The sequence below is a fragment of the Aedes aegypti genome, chromosome 2, assembly GCF_002204515.2.
Source record: "Aedes aegypti strain LVP_AGWG chromosome 2, AaegL5.0 Primary Assembly, whole genome shotgun sequence".
NCBI classification, from domain to species: Eukaryota; Metazoa; Arthropoda; class Insecta; order Diptera; family Culicidae; genus Aedes; species Aedes aegypti.
Genome location: NC_035108.1, coordinates 206,254,886 through 206,279,251, shown reverse-complemented (window position 1 = coordinate 206,279,251; position 24,366 = coordinate 206,254,886). Strand labels below are relative to the sequence as shown.

At 40.6% G+C, this 24,366-nt stretch overlaps 1 protein-coding gene across 1 annotated transcript in view; it reads left to right on the top strand.

Moving 5' to 3' along the window:
• Positions 1–4,610: 4,610 nt before the first annotated feature.
• LOC5570325 (coiled-coil domain-containing protein 6) overlaps positions 4,611–24,366 on the top strand; it is a 46,403-nt gene continuing 26,647 nt past the window's right edge. Inside the window, exon 1 of the mRNA XM_001653103.2 lies at positions 4,611–4,966. The gene's annotated coding sequence lies outside the window, so the exon portion shown is untranslated. The remainder of the gene's footprint in view (positions 4,967–24,366) is intronic.

Here is a 24,366-nt window from a genome sequence, read left to right as displayed (position 1 = left end):
GGTGCCTAGTTCAGAGAATCTTCTTCCTCATGAGCGCTGGGCATAATATTGCGGCGCTTATATTAAATCCACATCCAGCGGCGGTGGTAACGCGCAGAAGATATGCGCGCAATTCAAACGCAACGTCAAAATTCAAGGAGGCTTGGTTTTTTTCATGCTTCAAGGACACAAATGTTTCAAATTTGCTAAAACTGAAACATTTATTGATTTTCATTATCACTGCGACGGTATATCGACATTTTCAAATAATCGCATTACGTGGATTTATCTTGCAGAGCACAATAATAAGGCAAATATTTGACGCCGCAATGGAATTTTTATTATGTATCTGAATGTATTGGACAAAACCAACGGATTAATTATTTGCTATTGGGTCAACGGAGAGCTTCGTCAAAGAATTGATACACGATCAGACAAAATAGCTTTTTAAACAAGCTTTTGATTTTTTTTGTGAAAAGGTCATATTGACTAGACACATTCTTACTGAAGCTAGCAAAAGAGAGGATAGGATTCATAAAATCCTAAGCATGTACCTACCTCAATACTGAGAGGAATCCTTGAAGAGGAGGAAGAAGTCTTGCAATATGTTGGGCAGGATTTTTGCGCAAAAATAGGCAGGATTCTATGGACAGGAGTTTTTGTAGCACCAACATTCGACCCAAAAATCAAGTAAAAAATCAAGATGTTACAAAATTTTGCGTCAAACTTTTACAAAACTTAAGATTTATGTAGTTCTACGAAGATGTTGAAAAAGCAGAATTGCTCATACACTCAATTTGTTTACCGATCCATTCACAACATTCTCCTGAAATTTTTACTGCGATTCAAAAACGTTTGGTAGGCTTGTCCTGGCTACTTACTGAAGTGGCTTTTGCGAAGTTCAAGGCTAATTATGCCATTTGAAGGACATTTTAACATTGAAAGACATTGACTTGTAGCATGAAATATTAATTTAAAACATTTCATCCATCAGTAATGGCTAAAAGATGCATTGAGTTGCTAAGGGGTCTGTCGAGTGAAATCTTCAGCTGAAATCAATTACTTAATTTGTCTTCATCTGATTTCAGTTTAGATCGGCATTCCAGTTAGTTAGACACTTATTCCCGCTTCATTTTAACCTAAAATAGATGGAAAAGGTATTAGAAAAATTGGTAGTAATTTTGGTTTGCAGACAACAACAGTGGAAAAACTCTGACATCACATCGTCAACATTAGAAATTTTCATTTTCGCGCAGCTTACTAAGATTGAGCTATAAAAATTATAGTGTATGCTAGACATGTCAGAAGGGGGTGTTTCAAATATTATAGCAGGCTAGCGTAAAAAGCTGGATATGCAGCGTCTGGACGAAGTAGCAGTACCCCGTTGTTTCTTCAAGGGAGTGAACAGTTCAGCACTCGACAATGTAAAAGCCCATTTGTTCGTGGATGCGAGTGAAGTAGCTTGTGGAGCAGTTATGTATCTTCGTTTTGTCGATAACGGCGGCACTCGTTGTGCACTTGTGGCCGCTAAAACGAAGGTTGCCCCGTTGAAACCACTTTCCGTGCCACGCCATGAGCTACAATCAGCGATGATCGGAACAAGGTTGTTAGAATCAGTGTTGACATCTCTGGACATAAAAATCAGTAAGCACTATCTCTGGTCTAATTCGACTACTGTTCTATGTTGGCTGCGATCCGATAGCCGAAGATATCATCAATTTGTGGCCTTTCGAGTGGGGGAGATTCTGACCACGACAAGTGTCGATGAGTGGCGCTATGTGCCTTCCAAGCTGAACGTGGCGGACGCGGCTATAAAGTGGAAAGACGGACCAAGCTTTGACCCAAATAACCCGTGGTATAATGCACCAGACCAGGAACAATGGCCAAAGGAACTTTCTCGGAAAGTGGAGACAGATCTTGAACTACGGGCAGTATTTCTTTTCCATGGCATCATGCCTCAACCGCTGATCGAAGTTTCAAGATTTTCTTAATGGAATCGACTGCTCAGAACATCAGCATTTGTTTTGCGGGCAGTACAAAGATTTAAAGGCAAGAAGGTATCCAAATCAGAAGCTTCTACACAGAAGGAGTTGAGTCATGCGGAAAATCTTTTGTAGCGACAGATACAAACTGAAATTTTTTCGGATGAGTTTTCTATCTTGCAACGCAATTTATCGAAGCTTGACAATCCAGTATCAATTCCAAAGTCTAGTGCACTATATCGGCTGTCTCCCTTCATGGACGAATCCGGGGTCATCCGCATGAACAGCAGGCTCAGTTCAGCCCAATCACTCTCTGGAGATATGAAGTATCCCATCATACTACAGAAGAAGCATCCTGCAACGTACCTTGTAGTCGAGGACTACCACCGACGATTTTTATACGGAAACGGAGAGACAGTTTGTAACGAGATGCGACAATGAATACAAGGCTTGCGAAACCTAATCCATCAGGTATCGAGGCAGTGTATGGTCTGTCGAGTCAGAAAAGCTGTGCCACAAGCACCCATGATGGCACCTTTACCAGCGGCAAGAATTACGGCACTCGTTCGTCCATTTACACACACTGGAGTTGACTATTTCGGACCAATACAAGTCAGACATGGACGCAGTTTATTGAAAAGATGGGTGGCGTTGTTCACGTGTCTGACGATACGTGCCGTACATGTGGAGTTGGTGCATATAGTTTGTCTACCCAGTCGTGCATAATGGCAATAAGACGGTTCGTCGCTCGTCGTGGTTCTCCAGCCGCCTGCTACAGTGATAATGACACCAACTTTGTAGGAGCCAGCAACCTGTTGGCGAAGCAGATTCAGGATATCATATGGGTGGATCTTGGGAGCGTATGGTGCGCTCAGTAAAAACGGCTATGGCAGCGATCGCAGAGCACCCGCACCATCCAAGTGACGAAGTGCTGCAGACAGTGGTCACAGAAGCAGAGGCAGTTATAAACTCCAGGCCATTGACCTACATTCCACTAGAGGCAGCGGAACAAGAGGCCTTAACACCAAATCATTTTTTATTTCTCGGAACCAAGGATATCAGTCAACCAGTAACTTCATTGAATACCGTTGGAAGCAGTCTACGGGACAGTTGGCGTTTAGCGCAGTATTTGGTGGATCAGTTTTGGAGTCGGTGGGTACGTGAATACTTGCCCACTATTACGAGACGAACCAAGTGGTTCAAGCCAGTGAAGCCGCTAAAACCGGGAGATCTAGTACTCCTCGTTGATGAGGGTAAGCGGAACGGATGGTTAAGAGGTCTGGTTATGAACGTGACTAAGGCTGAGGATGGACAAGTTCGGCGTGCAGTTGTTCAGACGAAGAATGGTTTGGTGAGTCGGCCTGCAGTAAAGTTAGCTCCTCTAGACCTTCGGACATCGGACGGTCCGGAACTACACGGGCAGGGGAATGTGACGGCACAAGAGGGTATAGACGTGAGTTCAGTACCGCCCGCAACTGTCATTAGTCAGCCGGGTGAGCATAGATGTCAGCTAGCAAACAGCGTGTCAAACTGTCACATGGAGCATAAATAGTAACGAAACGTGAAGTACCGAACACTTATTCTTGCCCGTTAAATTTATAATCGTGAAGACACAGAGTGAATTAAAATTTTGAATTTAGTTGGTAAGACAGTTTTTCAATCAGAATTTATATAAAGTTGAAGTGATTTGTTATTAGAACTAGCTTAAATCGTTACCGTAGCGATTAGTCAGTACAGATAGTCAGTAGTCAGAAAACAGTATTGATTAAAAGTAAGTAAAGCGTTTGACTAAAAGAGAATTATTGTACATCCCGATAAAATTCAGAAAAAGGACTTCGCTCAATTTCCTCTTCTTTATCAACGAACTTAAGGTAACACACGATAGACTCATCTTGGCATCCATGAACAATCTATGTTCAAACCTATCGTTGAAAAGAGAATTTTTCTGTTTTATATCATATCGGTCATTTGGTGATCTATTGCTTGCTAACAACAGGCATGTTGATACACTTTCAGTTCATCTCTGGCCGGTAGAACCGATATCACATCCCCAAAACTACAAAATTGATCATCATTTATGGATAGCAAATAGTTGCACCTTAAGCACTGCCAACACATTTTCAAACGGAAGGATTTTGGCGCGCTCGAACTGACAAATCCTCCGTTGTGGTGAAACTTCATCCGTCGACGTGATGTTGGACTGTTTTCAAAAACAGTCGAGATTAAAGCCGAGCCGGCAGAGCAATGACAGTTAGTTCGATCAAAACTTCACTTCGGAAGTCCAACCGGCGAACTCCAGATTGGTGCTGCGAAGTCAATACATTAAAAATTAATTTGTTAAATCTAGGTTCATACTTAACAGTCAGTCAGAAGAAACCTGTTTCGCATAAGGAGAAGAAAAGGAAGAAAACGAAAATGTAAGATGAATTTGTATTAAACTAAACTGAAATTTACTGATTCTAATATATTACAGCTTTGAAGCTGCATGATTGCTGCTATCAGGACCGTTTTTGAATTCCTATCCGAACAGTAAACTCAACTTTACTACACTTTATTCATACCGCCCATTGTTTCCATTTTGCGACGAAAAGCGCTCCGGGCTCCCGGTTCCAGTTCGCGCGTAACGCCTTCGAAGTCAACCATCTTTATTCGAGCAGTTTCTCCGCTGCAGCAGCAGTTCGTTTTCGTCGTCGTATTTTCGCATTTGCATCGCCTGAAAGTGGTTCCGGATGGCAGTGATATTTTTGTGAAAATTCCAACTTTAATCCCATTTTTCCGGTAGAAAGTGTTGCGGAAAACCGTGCACTCCCCCCGGGGGAAGATAGTTACGAACAAATAGTGCTGTGGTTTGGTGCAGGAAGCGAAAAAAAACTCGAGTGAAAAAAGTTCCTACGCTCATCCGATAGTGAGGAAGCAGAAAAAGGCCGAGCGCTACGAAATTATTGCCGTGCCGAAGAAAAAGAAAGGAGGACCCGAGAAACGAACAGAAGAGAGGAGGAAAAGAAGTAAGTACTCTGCCACCTTTTCATACACGTACTTCGCAAGAGAGGAGAAGAGGTATTCCGCCCCGAATTTTGTATGTTTGCTTCTTTTATTTGAGTAGTTCTTTCTGGGGGGTTCTCTATTTGGTATTTTTCTAATAAAACGAATTATTCGTTTCTGGTCACAGAAAAAGAAACTCTTCAGGCAACATTGTTAAGCTTCATAAAGTATTTTATTGTAATTAATTTGATGTTTATGAGAATCGTCTCTTCAGCGTTTAGACCAAGCGGATCATAAAATGTTTATTCAAATTATGTAGTAGTTTCTTGGAAATATATAAAATTCCTCCAACTACTTAATGTACAATAAATACGGGAGCAGGCTATTTGGTATTGCCAGAATAAATAGGGCAGGGTGGCCACCCGACCTGGGAAAAGCGGAAGAAGACGGGAATTTGAATCCACCTTGAAAATCTACATCTACCGTCCTCCAAAAATAAGTTGTAAGAAGTTGTTATGTTTGGTGTTATTTCATTGTCATTGAGTATCTGTAATTTTGGACAAATCACTTTCAAGCAGTGATGTAATTTCCACTTTGCTACACTATAGGGTAACAGTCGTATTTTGGACCCCCTAAGGAAGTGATTTTAGTTTTTTGTCCCAATTAATTAATTGCACAGCGTAACCAAGTCAAAGAACTTTTCAAAATGTAGAGAAAAACTTCCTCTACGAGATAATAATGCTCATACGATCATGTAGGATCCAAAAAACGTCGAAAATAATTGAATTGTGAAGCACTGTTTTTCATTGTTTTGGACACACCAATACATTTTGGACCCTCAAAGTATATATTTTGGACCCCTGGCATCTTTTTATCGTTGGCGACAAAGTCCACGACACTGGTTGTATAATATGCTTGTTCAATCGATTGACAATGGAAAAGCGAAGAAATTCTACGCGTTTAGTTCAGAAATTTGAAAAAAGTTTTTGTTTACATTTGACAAATTTCTGACGGCTTCAATTTCTGTGTGTAACGTGTTGTAACGGTTGCATGGATGAACTGATTAAATTAAATTAATTTCAGATAAAATAAAAACATTTTCTAGGTACCGTGATGCTACCATATTTCGCGCGCGCTCCTAATTTCGCTCACTGCCATTTTATTCATATTTGTTGATACCTATTGGACTACATAAATGCATGTTATGCAACCATGGCTGAAGTAGAATTATTCAAAATACTAGCCAACTAAAATTTATTTCGCAAAATATGTTTAAAATTTCAATGAGCGAAATTAGGAGCGCGCGCGAAATATGGGTACTTTACAGTACAAACGGTTGATGCAAGTGCGGAATAGTCCTATCTTTCCAAATGGCATGCGAATTGAGTTGATCTTTCGATTTAAATCGGGAAATTTGCAGGAAAATGGCCCAAGGGTCCAAAATATATTGGTTACCCTACTTCTTAATAATCTTTCACTTTTTGGTTAGCAATGTTTCAAAATATTTTTTTAAAGTTGGATTGGATTACTTTAGTTACTGCATATTTACGTTTTTTGACCCTCCGATGTAAACTAACAGGTTATCGTTTGTAATAAATTCCAACTACAGATTACAAATTTATACCACAATGAAACCGGATATTCCTTAAAATAATCCTTTATTTTTAAGACATACAGTAATGTCCCGATTCTGTCAGCCCCATGATGAATTTAGGGTTGACAAAATCGGGAAAGAGCTAAAATGGGGATAAAATTTAGCGACTGGTTTCAAGTTGTATTTCAACTTAAGGACTTAGTTTTATGGTTTTATTAATATAAACATTGTTGTCGCAACATTCCGTTGCTTCGCACCACATCCAAACAGCACAACAGTACTGACCTACGTTTTCTACCTTGTCCATATTGACAAGCCCCTACAGTATGCGCGCCGTTGCGTCAGAGAACTTCAGTGAGCGAGAGTTTGAGGAGAAACGTCAGGACTGTCAGACTGAAAAACATGCAAGTAACGAAAGGCGTGCAAAGTAGAGTCCGTTCAGTTAAAATTTAATTAACTTAAAAAGTGTTACTGTTTCACTTAAAATTATTGTTGAATTAATAACTAGTTTAATCTACCTACGTTTAGTGAATTTAACTACCTAAGATAAAAAATGAATTAGAAAACAACACAGTTAGTACGGCATAGAAATCACAGGTTAGTTCATGCAATGATAAAACTAGAGAATTTACTAAAATTAAGCCTTGATTACACAGTTTGCGTCCGTGAGCAGTCAGAACCCACTTGAATTAACGTGAGACAAGTAAAAGACACGTTAAAAAACAGGTAAAATCAATATTGAAATGTTGTGAAACTAAACCTAACCTATAATCCGAACTTGTAGTAGTTCCCCGTCCGATCTTAGAGCTAAACACCAATTGAAATACGCTAAAGAGACACTAAACGTAAGTACTACCATTTGGACAATTAGAACTAAGAAAAACACATAAAATCAAAATTATTATGTACAACATTAAACACAAAAGAACATACAGCATTTCCCTATGGTCTGTTTATCCCATAGGAATTTAACGTTGGCCTAAATATACTGCGTTCAGAAAATCGGACATCTGTCTCTTATTCGTTGCATTTGCAACATTTTTAAAAAATTCGTTTATTCGCGATCGGGTGGCGGAAATTATGTCGAAGAATCGTGGGAAAGTTGCGTTGCCGGGTGTGAGTTGCGTTGTGTGCAAAGATCCGGACGACAGTCGAATGGTGTGCTGTGACGATTGCGGAGGATGGTTTCACTTCATGTGCGTGGGCGTTGACGAAGGGATCGAAGAAGTAGATTGGAGTTGTACAGCGTGCGAAGCAAAGCGGGCAGCTCAGATCACACCGACCCATTTGACGGTTCCAGCACAAGATAGAACGGCCAAGTCAACCCACAGCAACCAGGATCAGCAGAATAAGCAGCTAGAAAGGCAGTTCATGGAGTTCCAGAAGCAAATGGAAGATATGCAGCGGAAGTTCGAAGAGCAGCGACAGTCGTACGAGAGGATGCTCGAGGAGAAAGACCGTGAGATGACGAATGCAGTTAATGATTTGAAGCATCAGTTCCAGCGCCGTTTGGAGCAAAGGGAGCAACAAGTTCAAGATGAATTGATGATCCCACCTGCAGTGGCTTTACCTAATGCAAATTCGACCACACTAGGAGGGGAAAATCATGCCACGACCAATGTTTGCAACATGATCCAGCGAGTGCAAAAGCAGCTTGAAGAGATGGCGAAGAAACAAGATTTAGAGACGAAGCGTCTAGAAGGTCGATTAAGGGCGATGGAAATCGGAACCAGCGATCCTGTAGGAAGGAGTGGCAGTGGTCTGAACGTTAATGCGGATCCATTTGACCCAGATCGTAGTTCTGGTCAATCTTCGGTAGCTATTTCTCATGAGCTCAGTAGAAGTCAACTAGCTGCGCGGCAAGCAGTGGCAAAGGAACTTCCCATCTTTGCCGGAAATCCTGAGGAGTGGCCACTATTCATCGCCACCTACGAAAGCACAACCAAAATGTGCGGTTTCAGTGACGAGGAGAACCTACTTCGGCTTCAGCGGAGTTTGAAGGGCAAAGCTCTCGAGGTGGTAAGGAGTCGGTTATTGTACCCAGCCGGGCTTGGAGGTGTAATCAGTACGCTACGAACGCTGTTCGGTCGGCCAGAAGTGATTGTGCACTCGCTGGTGTGTAAGATTCGGGAAATGCCAGCGCCGAAGACGGAGAAATTAGCAACTCTGATCGATTTCGGTGTAGCAGTCCAGAACATGTGCGCAACGATCGTGGCCTGTGGATTGAACGAGCATCTTTGCAATGTGGCACTTCTTCAAGAGCTAGTTGAAAGATTACCGCCTACTATCAAGCTTGACTGGGCGAGACATCGGCAAACGCTGCAAACAATCACACTATCGGACTTCAGTACATGGTTGGGAACGCTTGTAGAAGCAGCATGTGTAGTCACTGTTCCATCTTCAATCAGTACATACACTGGAAAGCCAGAGAAGCGTGTTCGAAAGGAAGAAGTTCACGTCCACGTTGATACCAGTTCAAGTCAGAGCTTCAGCACTTCGGCCACCCCCAAAGTTACGTCAAAACCAGTCAGCAAGCAGTGTGTCATTTGCCATGGAGGATGTAGCAGCGTAGGATCTTGTAAGAAGTTCCAGGATCTTGATGTTGCGGCACGTTGGGAAGCGCTGAAGCAGAACAAGTTGTGCCGGAAGTGTCTTGCGAAGCATTTCGGGGCGTGTGTCGTGAAGCAACCTTGCGGAAGAAATGGCTGTTCATATATGCATCATGAGTTGTTGCATGATGATTCCAGGTACCAGCAAAGGGAGAAAACTCAAGCACCAACTTCACAAGCGCCGACGCAATCTCCTACTGAAACATGCAACACTCATGTAAGCAATGACAACAAAGTTCTGTTTCGTTACGTTCCAGTTCTCCTGCATGGCCGAGGAAAATCTGTTCGTACATTCGCCTTTTTGGATGAAGGTTCATCTGCAACGTTGATGGAGCATGACCTACTGAAGGAATTGAACATCGAAGGCAAACCGTATCCCTTGTGTTTAGGCTGGACAGCTGATCATCAGCGGCAGGAGACGAACTCTGTGATGCTTCCGTTGGAAATTTCTGGACTGAAAGATACAAGCAGTTACTGGATTCCGAAGGTGCATACTGTGCATAGTCTTGCTCTGCCTCAGCAAACTCTTTCTATGAAGGAATTGTCGCAACAATATCACTATCTGAATAGTTTACCAGTCAACTCTTATCGTAACGTACGACCGCGGATACTAATTGGTATGGACAACTGTCACTTGGGCCATGCGCTGGACAGCAGAGAAGGTAGCAACAACGAACCAATCGCTGCTAGAACACGTCTGGGATGGATAGTATTCGGACCTTGCTCTACCACATCCCAATCAGTGACACGATTCAGCGGACACCATAGTTTTCATTTGTGTCCATGCTGCGAGCGTAATGATGCAGAGCTGCACAGCACAGTAAAAGCGTACTTTTCGCTGGACAGTCTGGGAATTATGATCGCAGTCAAGCCTCTCCTGTCGAAGGATGACGAGCGTGCCGAGCAGTTACTGAAATCACTGACACATGTGAAAGACAAGCGATACGAAACAGGTTTGCTTTGGCGTTACGACGATGTCCGACTACCAGACAGCAAAGAAATGGCCATGCGGCGTCTAGTTTGTCTTGAGAAGCGAATGCAACGCGATCCAGAACTGACTGAAGTGCTAAATCAAAAGATTCGTGACTACGAACGCAGCGGTTATATTGAGAAGCTGACGGAACATCAACTGTCGGAAAAATTCGAGCGCGTTTGGTACCTACCTATTTTCCCCGTGGTGAACCCGAACAAACCAGCCAAACTTCGTATTGTATGGAATGCGGCTGCAAAGGTGGCTGGAACTTCACTGAACTCTTTTCTGCTCACCGGTCCAGATCAGCTCACTTCTCTTCCGTCCGTTCTCCGTCGTTTCCGTGAATTCCGCATAGCCATTACTGGCGATATCAGAGAGATGTTCCATCAAGTGACAGTGAACAAGAACGATCAACAATGTCAGAGGTTTCTGTGGCGGAATGGTGATCAAAAACGAAGCCCAGATGTCTACGCCATGAAAGTTATGACGTTCAGGGCTACGTGCTCGCCAAGCTGTGCGCAGTATGTGAAGAACCACAATGCGCAGCGCTTCCAAGAGCAGTTTCCGAGGGCTACTGAAGCAATCATCGAAGAGCATTACGTTGACGACATGCTGACTAGTGAGGAAACGGAGGAAGATGCAACGCAGTTAGCAAAGGACGTCCGTTTTATTCATGCCGAAGCTGGTTTCTAAATACGCAATTGGTTGTCTAACTCCAAACAGGTACTGCGAGAGCTGGATGCGAAGCCTGGTGAGAAAAGTCTGAACCTGTCGAATGGAATGGGAACAGAAAAAGTCCTTGGCATGTGGTGGTGCACTGCTACCGATTCGTTTACATTCAAAGTTTCCCCTAGAATCAGCGCAGAATTACTGCAAGGCCGGATTATTCCGACGAAAAGACAGATTTTGAGCACGCTGATGATGATATATGACCCTCTTGGACTGTTGGCGAACTTCTTGATGTTTCTGAAAATCCTACTTCAGGAGATTTGGCGGAGTGGCGTAAGCTGGGACGATCAGATCAAGTGCGAGCAATTCGAAAAGTGGAAGACATGGTTACGAGTTCTTCCGCAGGTAGAGAATGTCCGCGTACCAAGATGTTACCGAATCAAGACTAGTGTTGCAGAGCAGAATATGATTCAACTGCATGTGTTCGTGGACGCGTCAGAAAACGGATTTGCTGCGGTTGCGTATCTCCGATTTCAAGAAAATGGTGAAGTGGAATGCGCGCTCATCGGGGCAAAAACACGGGTAGCTCCATTGCGATTCGTGTCGATCCCGAGGCTGGAACTTCAGGCAGCAGTAATCGGAGCCCGTTTAGCGAACGATATCATGGAAACACATAAGCTAAAACCTGCGCAAAGGTTCTTCTGGTCAGACTCACGCGACGTTCTTTGCTGGCTCAACTCGGATCATCGGAAATACAGTCAGTTTGTGGCGGTGCGAGTTAGTGAGCTACTGGAATTAACAGAGACTAATGAGTGGTACTGGATTCCGACAAAGCTAAACGTCGCCGATGAAGCCACGAAGTGGCAGAAGCTGCCAGATCTGTCTCCTGCGAGTCGTTGGTACAGTGGTCCAGAATTTCTGTTGAAGTCGATAGAGCAATGGCCTGTTACAAAATCGCAGTTCAGTCAAACTGAAGAGGAGAAGCGTCCGCACTTGCTTCATCATTACGTACAGTCGGCATTATTCTGCTGGGAAAATTTTTCAAATTGGAAAGTTCTTTTGCGTCGCACTGCCTTTGTGAGACGATTTCCCTCAAATATACGTAGACGTCTGGAGAAGAAAGCAATCGTTACTGGCCCGTTAACTCAAATGGAACTTAAAGATGCCGAGCTGTTTATAATAAAACAAGTACAGACTGCTGAGTTTGCTGTGGAGATCAACCTTCTGAAGAAACCTAACCCTGTACCATGGAAGAACGTGTTACCGAAGGGGAGCTCGCTGTATAAGCTTAGTCCGTTTTTAGACGAAAAAGGACTGCTGCGAATGAAGGGTCGCATAGATGCCTGCGAAGTAGTAGACGAGAGCACAAAGCGACCAATTCTGCTACCGAAGCATCATCCAGTGACAGACCTCATCATCGCCAGCATACATCAGCAATATTTCCACATGAATCACCAGACTGTACTCAACGAAATCCGGCGTAAATTCTATGTTCCTCAGATCCGCTCAACGTTTAATCGCGTACGAGGTCGTTGTCAGTACTGCAAGAATCGTCAGTCAATGCCAGATACTCCAGAGATGTCTGATCTTCCAGCTACACGTCTGAAGGCCTTTTGTCGTCCATTCTCGTACATCGGCATTGACTACTTTGGACCGATGAACGTGGTTGTTGGACGAAGGACTGAGAAACGCTGGGGGGTGTTGATCACCTGCCTTGCCGTAAGAGCGATACACATCGAGGTCGCCCACAGCCTTACAACCGACTCTTGCATCCTTGCTCTCAGAAACTTTGTCGCAAGGAGAGGTGCACCTCTGGAGATAATCAGTGATCGCGGTACAAACTTCGTTGGAGCCAGTAGAGAATTGAAGGAGGCGTTGCAAAACGTGAACCAGGAGAAGCTGATGGAACATTTCGTCACCACAGAAACCAAATGGTCGTTCAATCCACCAGCATCACCACACTTTGGCGGAGCTTGGGAACGACTTGTCCAATCCGTGAAGAAAGCCCTGAAGCACACCCAACTCACACGCACACCCACCGACGAGCTGCTGAAGAACATGCTGACTGAAATTGAGATGATTGTCAACTCACGACCGCTGACAGAATTACCGTTGGATAGCGAGTCGTCCGAAGCACTCACTCCGAATCATTTTCTGCTCGGGTCGTCAAATGGTAATAAGCCCCCGATCGCGTTCGACGATAGCAGATACGCTCTAAAGCACACTTGGAAGATGTCGCAGATCTACGCCAATAGATTTTGGCGTCGGTGGATATCCGAATACCTGCCGACCCTGACCCGAAGGACGAAATGGTTTCACCAAGTCAAGCCCATTGCGGAAGGAGATGTAGTCGTTGTTGCCGACGAGACGATGCCGAGGAACTGCTGGCCGAAAGGTCGAGTGGTTCGTGCGATACGATCCCCTGATGGACAGGTTCGTCGTGCTCTAGTGCAAATGCCAACCGGAGTTCTAGAGAGACCAGTCGTGAAGCTTGCAGTGTTGGACGTAGGTGCTACTGTAAGTACTTCGGTTCAGCGACCATGAAGCACTGGGGGGGAGTGTCGCAACATTCCGTTGCTTCGCACCACATCCAAACAGCACAACAGTACTGACCTACGTTTTCTACCTTGTCCATATTGACAAGCCCCTACAGTATGCGCGCCGTTGCGTCAGAGAACTTCAGTGAGCGAGAGTTTGAGGAGAAACGTCAGGACTGTCAGACTGAAAAACATGCAAGTAACGAAAGGCGTGCAAAGTAGAGTCCGTTCAGTTAAAATTTAATTAACTTAAAAAGTGTTACTGTTTCACTTAAAATTATTGTTGAATTAATAACTAGTTTAATCTACCTACGTTTAGTGAATTTAACTACCTAAGATAAAAAATGAATTAGAAAACAACACAGTTAGTACGGCATAGAAATCACAGGTTAGTTCATGCAATGATAAAACTAGAGAATTTACTAAAATTAAGCCTTGATTACACAGTTTGCGTCCGTGAGCAGTCAGAACCCACTTGAATTAACGTGAGACAAGTAAAAGACACGTTAAAAAACAGGTAAAATCAATATTGAAATGTTGTGAAACTAAACCTAACCTATAATCCGAACTTGTAGTAGTTCCCCGTCCGATCTTAGAGCTAAACACCAATTGAAATACGCTAAAGAGACACTAAACGTAAGTACTACCATTTGGACAATTAGAACTAAGAAAAACACATAAAATCAAAATTATTATGTACAACATTAAACACAAAAGAACATACAGCATTTCCCTATGGTCTGTTTATCCCATCGGAATTTTTTAACGTTGGCCTAAATATACTGCGTTCAGAAAATCGGACATCTGTCTCTTATTCGTTGCATTTGCAACAATTGTTTTTTTACTTCCATTTTCAATGTACCATAATGCAAGGTATCATTGATAAGTTTCTTGGATAATTATTGAGCATTTCAAATTTCAAAAATTCGTTCTTTAGATGATTGTATAGACGTGGCCAAGGTCATAATTGACTTTATGCACCCAATATTGCCAGTATAGACGTGTTTAATCTAATTGAAATAAATATAAATTTTAGGCTGACAAAATCGGGAAAAAGGATGCTTAAATCGGGGGTAGACAAAATCGGGTCAAAAATGGTGCTAAAATCGGGGGTAGATTTTTCGAACTGGTCACTAAAAAGTCACTATTTCTAACAAAAAGTCACTTTTTCTGGAAGAATTAAGATAAATATTCCGTAGACATTTCTAACGGAAAATGTAATAACTTTCTGGGAAAACTTTTGGAGAAGATTCTGACCAAACTTGAAAAAAGACTTTGGTATGATTTTTAAATTATTAATAAACTTTATGCAGTAATCTACGGGGTTATAGAAGGAATGCTAAACCTGCCTTCTAAAAGAACATCATCAAAACTCCTCCGGAAGATAAGCATTAGGAAGGACAACCAATTCCAATTTTATTTCACTGATCGTTAGTATATGCTAAAACTAAAGGGTGGTGCTTTCGGTTTTCTCAAATGGGTGGCTAAACAATTTGCGAAAAAGCCCATTTTTTTTATAAATCTTAGGTATTTCTTCATGTGATATGTCTTATATTTCCCTTGGAACACATAAATAGTTTAATGGCATCGTATAGAGGAAAGATATAGCTTTCATTTGAGACTAAAAAAAATGTTGGCGTCCATTTTGAATTTAGCTGCCATCTTGAATTTTGTTAGAAAAACTATTTTTCACCATTAGCGCACCGCTCGTTTAAAATTCTGAAATCACCATCAGAAAGCTAAGAAAAAACTGAGGAAGATAGGCTAAAAAAACTAGGTGTATTATGGTATTTACCCTATAGAATGAACGATTTTCTAAATCATGTTCTACGGTTTTGACGTATATGGCGAGTGCAATCAATAAAAAAATCATTTTTTGTACAACAATGTCTCTTTGTTTCAATCGTTAGTGTTTTCTTCGAGTCGAGTAAAGAAAATACTCTTATTCTTTACTCGACTTTAAGTGAAAAAAATCTTGCGGCCATCTTGGATTTTGACGTCATTTTGATTTTAAGTAGTAAATTAAGTTTTTTACCTTGTTAACGCTCAACATGTTGAATTTCGTTGTTCGTTGTCGAAAAAACGGGTTTTCTAACAAAATTCAAAATTACCGCCATTTTTTTACTCTCAGCTGAATGCTATATCCTTCCTCTATATGATGCCATTAAGTTTGTTAGAAATATAAGACATATCTCGCGTAACAATTCTAAAGGGCCAATGATCAAATTGTAAACAAATCGGGTTTTGATACAATTAGATAACATCTCCCAACACCCACAAACTATGCAAACACTGTCAACACAATCATAAAACTTACCGTTATAAACTCGATTTTCAAAACAGCCAATAACCGGTTTTTTTTCCAAATCATTCATTGGCCCCCTGCTGAAACGGCAAATAATCGATTCTCGCTCTATCAAGAGGGCCTACAATCGGAAAATTTCGCAAACTGTCATTGGCCTTAGCATGGTGAGAGGCGAATGACTCTCTCTTGCTCATTCATTGAAAACCGAAAAGGCCTAGCCTTATTATTATTAGCGTGTAGCAATAGTAAATCGTCACTCAACAAGCAAGAAATCACATTGATTGATTTGAATACTGAGAAATATGAATTGAAAATTTGGTGAATAATATTCAAATCGAATTTTCTCAAAGTCAACGATCTGAGGATTGGCCCTTTTGAATTGTTACGCGAGATATCACGTGAAGAAATACACTCAAAATAATCCAAACGTCATTGCTACGTGAAAAATCACGTAGATCATTCCAAATTCATTTTACCTCCACTTCACCTGACCAAGATAAACATCACTAAGTCATTCATAACCACCAAACAGTGACTCGGTATTTGTTACTGAGGTTACCTATCTCACTTACGTGAAATTCACGTAGGTGCCTGAGTTCGTTTTGACATCTGCATATTGTACGTACATTCGGTGTTGAGCTCAAATTCTAAGATGGCGCCTGAAGAACTTCAGAAGCCGCTGAACTTTAAACCCTGTGCAAGATTGATTTCAAGGTAAATATGCTTTAAATACCGAAGAATCCCTGCATTACTTCATATGTTATTTCTGATTTATAACCTCTATCAATTATAGCACGCGAAGGCTACAAGAAGACAGACCAAACTCACAAAAATTGGAAAACAGAATTAAAAATGCTCAGATTAAATATAATAATATCACAATCTTTTAAGTTAGTTTATATTTTTTAATTGGGAATTAGTTTTCTTCCAAAGCCTATTAGAAATAAGGTTGGTCGTTATTACAGTTAAATTTAATGCAAAACCACCTAGCTCATATTGAAACGCTTCGTAAAGGCTAACGGAAAATCCACGTAGCTCTTACGTGTAGCGCCGGTGGAATGGACGAAGTTCAAAAGTTCATGCGTTCATTCTGGGCTACCTATGATTCACGTAAGAGCTACGTGGAAAGTGCGATGGAAAAAAAACACCTTTATTTTTACGTAACATCGACGTTTGGATTATTTTGAATGTACCTAAGATTTATCAAAAAATACGTACCACCTACCAATTTAAGAAAACCGAAAGGACCATCCTTTCGTTTTAGCATCAGTGACATAAAATTGGAATTCTAATGATGGGTGTCGATGGCGGCCTGGTTTCAGTGAGAATTGTTCAATTAGACGATAATAATTCATCAATAGTTATATCAGTGGCTATTCCCTAACTTCAAATCCGCCTGAATTTTACCATCAAATATGCGATTTCAATCGTTTACTGTTTGCTTCATAAACTCAGTATACAAAATTAGTTATTTTCAGGGTCGTATATCAGACGAAACGTGAGGTTACGAGTCGCCACTGAGTGATATGATTGTTTTCGAAGTGTGTTCACGGTGCCCCGACAGACCGTTATTATGTAAAAAAATGTCCATCAAATCTGAGTGCTCGATTCCAGAGGTCATTCTGCATCTCTGGGCCAATTTTTAAAAAATCCCTGGGAGGAATCTCAAGAAATCGTGATTTGAAGTTTTTGACTAAAATCACGATATAAACTATATTAGAGTTACGCAATAGCACTGAAAAAACCTACAAAATCGCTCAAAATGTTTGGAAATCTGTTCTCAACTAATATACAATTGTTACCGTTGTTATAATTAGAAATATATACAACAGATTTAACCTACCGGAATGGCTTAAGTATGTTACTGGTTCAAGTTTAATTGATTGTTGTTTCCTATGTTAAACCGATTGAAAGGTAAAACACTTAAATTTACAATAACTAATGGTGTTTTTTTGAAAAAAAACAAGAACCTTAGAATAAATGTAACATAATAATAGTCAGAAGATAAGCCATGTGATTACCGATATAGTCAATTAGAACAAGTATCAATCGTTTGTCTCAAACCTGGGATGATTTGGTTGCTCTGGTACTATCACGTCAATATCAAAATGAACTTACGCGGATGTCTTCCACTTGGCCGCTGACCTCCACCTGATTGATGCAACTTTTTATTCCGGCATTCGCACTAAATGACCATCTCACTGAAGCGTTATATACAGGGCAAGAAGCGTTTTATACAGGGCAAATTGGCAATGATATTTCATTTAGGCATGCTTGCTTTCATCGTTGCTCTCTTTGCATTAATATTGAAAACTGATTTACTTTTCGAAACACTTTTCAGTGTTCTGCGATAAATAATTGCAAGGTGTTTATGCGAAGTTATTAACGAAAGAATGGATCCATGAAGTCAGATAATGCTTTATCAAACAACAGTGTAGAACTTTCGTTTCCCTTTGCAAGTTGCCGGTCCCTAAGATGTTTCGTAGTCCGTAAGAGGAGATATTCGCAGCCAGAACACATGTTTTTACTACACGGGAAATATCAATATCACACGTCACAAGTGTTCTATGGCCTTTCAACAACTTTGACTACATCCCCATCAATCACTGCCTCAGCCCCGACACAACTGAACCTGCTTATTTCTCTACATGCAATCATATACGTTTGGGTAGAGTAAATGGTATTAAAAGCTTATCCTAGTTGTCCCTTTTTAAAATAGTGAAGCCCTGCTCTATTGCATTCCGATCGATTCCAATAAAATCATCAAGAAATATGTGCGACAAAATGCAATACTGAACAGTAAATTTGAAAGCTCATCTTCTTTTCATTCCATGTAATTTTACAAAAAAAAGTAGGCACTTCGTCTACAATTCTTACACTTGATTGTATATATCAGCATAATCAGCTTTCCATGTTCATGCTAAGACATTACCATCTTATTTTTAACTATTACCTGCTACAGCTAGATTTTCGTTACTGAGTTGAACGTGTCCTAGATATCAATAAAGAGATTGACAATGAAATTGATTGATATTCAAAACTGAAAAGGCAATAGATGACGCTTTTTCAGTAATGGTAAACATGGAATCCTGAACCAAAGAAAGCACCATGGAAGATGAACTAAACACTAAAAGTTGTCTTGTCGTTTGATTTCTAATCACTACTTTTTCGATCCAGTTTCTTAATTGCAAGTTATTTACGTTTTTCATTATTTTCCATGCGTTTTGACAGTTCTCCTTTTTTGTCAGTAGCGATAGGGGTAGTACTTGGACTTTTAATCTACCCTAAGCTCCTTCCCTACATTTGCCTTTATAAGCCTCTATTACGTTCATCCCCCAAACGTTCCTAAGCAATGTTACTCAAATGGTCACTGTGTACCCTAGCAGCAATCAGCTCTTGCCGTAGTTTTGAAGTCTAGTATTCCAAACTACTATAAAACTATGATAAGACCTGAAATGCTACTAAAGTGGTTGAAGTGAAGAACGAAATAGTTTTATTAAAAGCTCCTCATTCCCCATTTCATTACAACAGTCACTGTCACATAATTACCACACTTTTGTTTTTGACACTATCAATTATACCACCGATTATCACTCATTAACTTCCGTAACACACATCATATATGTATACTTTCCATCTTATCACTTCACTATCACAACTACAATTTTTTATGACAATGAGCAATTCTCGCTGAAACCAGGCCGCCATCGGCACCCATCTTTAGAATTCCAATTTTATGTCACTGATCGCTAGTTTTCGATAAAACTTAAGGGTGGTCCTTTCGGTTTTCTCAAATTGGTGGACCCCTCGTACACCAGCTAGCAAAACAGTTTTCGAAAAAGCCCATTTTTTTATAAATATTAGGTAGGGTGCCGGTACCAATGGTTGTAATGTACCAGTAGATTGGACTATGGAATTAAACGTACATTTTTCGATAAAAACGACATGTGATATTTTTGGTGTATAGATCGTCTCTAGTTTAGTCGATTTGCCAAATTTCAGCTTTTTATTTTATCAATAAGTTATATAAATAATTAAGTTTATGCAAAAAATTTGCTCCCTTGCACCAGTAGTTGCCGTCGTGTTCCAATAGTGGATCAACGGGTGGAGGCAGTTTTAAAATGGATGTATAAAAATGAAGAAAAGCCCCAGAGATGATCTCTATGCTTCATTCGAAAAATATTAGTTGCCGTTCCGGGGGAAAAATTTTAAACCTATGTAAAAATTTACCATTTTGTTTGAAATTTCTTGTATCATTCCCGAACGTCTACTACTGGAGCAATAGCGCAACTACTGGAACACGTGTACCAATAGTGGCTCAAGCGATTTTATGTTAAAACAATAGTTTATCACTCTTTTTATATTTTTCCCATATAGTAGAGCTCAAAATCTTTCTGTTGACGCCAAAAGATCTCTGTTGAGGCTCTTCGTTATTTTTTTATGATTTTTTATAGCTTAGGTAGTCCACTAATGGCACCGACACCCTATTGCAATTTTAGAGTTAACTTTCCGTTCTACGGTTGAACAGAAAGCTACCGCAGCAGTCGCATTGCTGACTCTACTAGCATACTGTGATTAGATGGTTTCGTTTAAGGCTAAGTAGCCCGTCATTCGTTTTGGCAACAATGATGACTTTTTAGCTTGCATTTCATAGTGATAAAACTCAGTCTTGATAGTTTATATTGACGTGAAAAAGTATCACTGTACGCGCTAACTTGTATAAAGTATACTGATACTTTTTCAGTTGTGTCAGTGCAAAACCAACTGATTTTCTTTGATTTGAAATCGTGAGATGGTTTAGCAACGATCATCAACGACGCGTACAAATTTCAATGACGGCCTACTTCGCCTTAATGATACGATGATTTTCAAGTCTGCGGAAGAACTTTGACAGCTGCAGTAGAACTCGGCGGCTACCGCAGGACGGAAAATTTTCTGAAGAATCGTAATATTTCTTGACGTGATATGTCTCATATTTTGCTTGGAACACATAACAAACTTAGTGGCTTCGTATAGAGAAAGGATATAGCTTTCATTTGAAGTTAAAAAAATTTCTTGAATTTTGTAAGAAAAATCGTTTTTTCACCATTAGCGCACCGCTAGTTTTGAATTCTGAGATCACCATCAGAGAGCTGAGGTAAAATTTCGTAAGATAGGCTACAGAAACTAGGTGAGCAATGGTATTTACCCTATGAAATGAATGATTTTCTAAATCATGTTCTACGATTTTAACGTATATGGCGAGTGCAATCAATGCAAACATCATTTTTTGTACAACAAAGAAACAAGTTTTCAATCGTTGGTGTATTATTCGAGTCAGATATTTTAGGTAAAAAATCTGGCGGCCATCTTGGATTTTGACGCCATCTTGATTTTAAGTAGGCAGATTGAATTGTTCACCTTGATTGCACTCAGCATGTCGAATTTAGAGGCTACCAATAAAAACAAGGTTACGTATACCCTTCTTCTTATTCTTCATTTTCCTGACGTTACGTCCCTACCGGAACCGAGCGTGATACTCAGGTATAAATACAGGTTATAAAATACTAATCTTCTTTTATAATGAGATTTTTCACAACAGAATAATTCTTCGACATATAGTAGAATTCAGTAATAATGATTTAATAAATTTAATGAATAAAAACCGAGTGCTTCGTGAAGCCGAAGCAGGACAGTTCGGTTTTGCGTCGTCCGATAGATTTGCTCACGGTTTCGCGCGTGTTTTCGTCGCCGGAGTTTTTTTCCCTGTTTTGGAGCGTCTAGCCGGGTAGTGCTTCGTGAAGCCCAAGCAGGACAGTTCGGGTTTGCGTCGTCCGATAGATTTTGCTCACGGTTTCGCGCGTGTTTTCGTCGCCGGAGTTTTTTTTGTCCCTGTTTTGGAGCGTCTTGTGGGCTTCGTGACCTTGTGGTTAGCGGCGTCAGTCGTCTAGACGTATTGTGCCACAAGGTGTGGGTTCGATTCCCGCTCCAGTCGGTGAAAACTTTTCGTCAAACGAAAAATTCATCGCTGGGCTACTGGGTGTTTCGTGTTGTCCGTTGCCTAATGTTAGTGATCGTTCAGTCTGTGCAGCCTATGTGTTGAAGACGGTGTAAAATTGTCTTGCTGGGTAGGTATTTGGGAAGGCCCAAGCAAGACGGCTTGTTTTCGGGACGCTAAGAAGTTTTGCTGTCAGTGTCAGTTTTGTGTTCAGTCGAGAATGGATTACCAACTGGTGAGTTCGTTTCATGCTAATGATAACACATTTTTTATTTTGAAAGCGTAACTTTTATGTAATATTAAAACAAACTTTGTATGTTTCGTCACTATAAGTGTTGGCATTATGTTTTTTTCTTATACAATTTCAATATACATATATTTTCTCATTTTGACATTATTAAAAATTATCTTTTCAATTGTTCGACATTGTGAATGTTGACGTATTTTCTAAAACTTCTACCATATCGAGACAAAATGCACAGTAATACTCATATGTAATTTTCAAACAAACTATGTATGGTTCGTCATCACAAGTGTCGGCATTGTTCCTGTTTCAGACGGGGTTGGTGGTCTGATGGCTACCGCTTCTGCTTCATATGCAGAAGGTCATGGGTTCAATCCCAGGCCCGTCCCTTTCCTCGTACATTGTAGTTGTATATCTCTCACTTGCTTCTATCTTTCATTCTAAATATATCACACTCAAACTATTCGTTCATAGCAAACGCTAGAACCAGAGACGGACAAGAAACCGTTTCCCTAACGCTTCCTACTTCCACGCGCACGCCTTTCTTACGCCTGATACATAGGCAGTCTGCTAACCACAATAGCAAACCTCTCTGCCATGCCTTTCCCCCAATCCATAACTCCCGCATGAACTGGCGTGGATGCAGTGGAATATACGGTCTACGTGGGAGCCAGTTCAATGCATCATCAATTCCTCCCCCTTCCCCTCATTGGTCTGCATTCTGACGTGGCAGGTGCCATTGTTGCCTAAAATAGAAAAGATCACCAGCACTTATACACTGAGGATGCCTGTTAGTCCCAAGCAGTCATTCGGTTGGTTCCTTGTGTAAGTGCAGCTGATCTGGCGATACTGAAGTGCATCCACGGGCGGCCAATCAAGCTCAAGCTCAAGCTCACAAGTGTCGGCATTGTTCCTGTTTCATATAATTTAAAATATATACATGTAATTTTCAGTTTTCGTCATTAATAAAAACGTCTTTTGAATTGTTCGACATTATAGATGTTGACGTATTTTTTAAAGCTTCTACCAAAAACTTCTCGAGACAAAAATACAAAACTAGGTTTAAATATAAGTCGTATATTCCCCCCTTGTCCATGGATCGCATCACCGACCAGAGGTGACTCCCAGATCTTTTCCTCCCTCACTAATAAACACCCTTCCCGTGGTGATTGTGGAGATGCAGAGGTATTCTCGGTCTCTGGAAGCAACAATCATTACACCCTAACATTCCTTCCCCATCCCAACTGACTGTAACAACTTGGCCGGCGCCGTTATTGATCAATAATATTAGATCTGCTAAAATTGCACTTCGAGAGTAAGTGGAAACTCCAATCTAGCGATGGGCGATTTTAAATCGATGTTCTGAAAATCGATTTTCTCGTTCCGATTAATCGATTTTTTGAATCGATGTTAGGAGCCCTCAAAATCGAGTGAATCGATTTTCTTCATTCGATTTTTTGTTTCGATTCGAAATTGATAAGATTTTTGAATGAGTTGATGAGCCATAAGCCTAGCTTTACATCAATCTTGGTGGTGGTTGGTCCCTAGTGATAAATCCTACCTCCGTTCTGGTCACGATCTTCAGATTATCGTGATTCGTCAACATTCGTATTGATAAAGTGGGAGGACAGAAGTAAAATTTGAAAGAAACGAATGCCAGAACAGGTATCCACCGGCGACGCCAAACGGACCAACGTAATGTGGTGTAATTTGGAATTTGTGGATTGAATACTGACACCTATATTTTTTTTTTTTGCCAAGCATCAATATGGATGACTCTCGAGGATTGCTTAACGTAAAAGGGGTTATGACAAGGTTGTGGATTTACTGGGTAAATCCATCACATTGGGGTTATGACTTTGTGTCTAGTCAGGAATAGGGTCTGATTGGTATGGTAGAATGCAATAGAGTTCGGAATTGATAGACAGACTTTGAGGAAAGAAGTTTTCAACGTAAGGCAGCAGCACCTTGGAACTTGGAGGGCGCAGATCTGGAGAGTTGGGCAGCTGTTCATACTGGGTTACATTATGTAGAAAGTGGAATCTGTTTTGCCGCGCACAAATTATGGGAAGTATTTGAAAATGGCTTCTTGTTTAGATTGTGTAACGCAAGAGAGCATTTTTAGCTCTGCGTTATATTAGGAGGTTATTATAGTGCAGGGTCTACTGATGACTGTGTAGGTATTTTAAGGGTGATTGAATGAATGTTTTGTTGAGGGTAGTTATTGTTGAATTTTAGCATTTCGTAATTGTTTTGAAATGTTTGTCGTACAATGAGAAAGAATTTTGGGGTATTTGTTTGGTTATTATTTGCGCTTTTGCACTTGTAAATGTTTTATTTAATAGAGATACTTTGTGTTAGGGAAGTGTAGGAGGATAAATTATAATTTATTAGAATTTTCTGATAGAGGCAGAGTTCACATGTTACTTAGGTATTGGAAAGCAAATGAGAACCACATTAAATAATAGATAAACACTAATGCTCATATTTTTATATTTTCATTTCATCGCGGTCC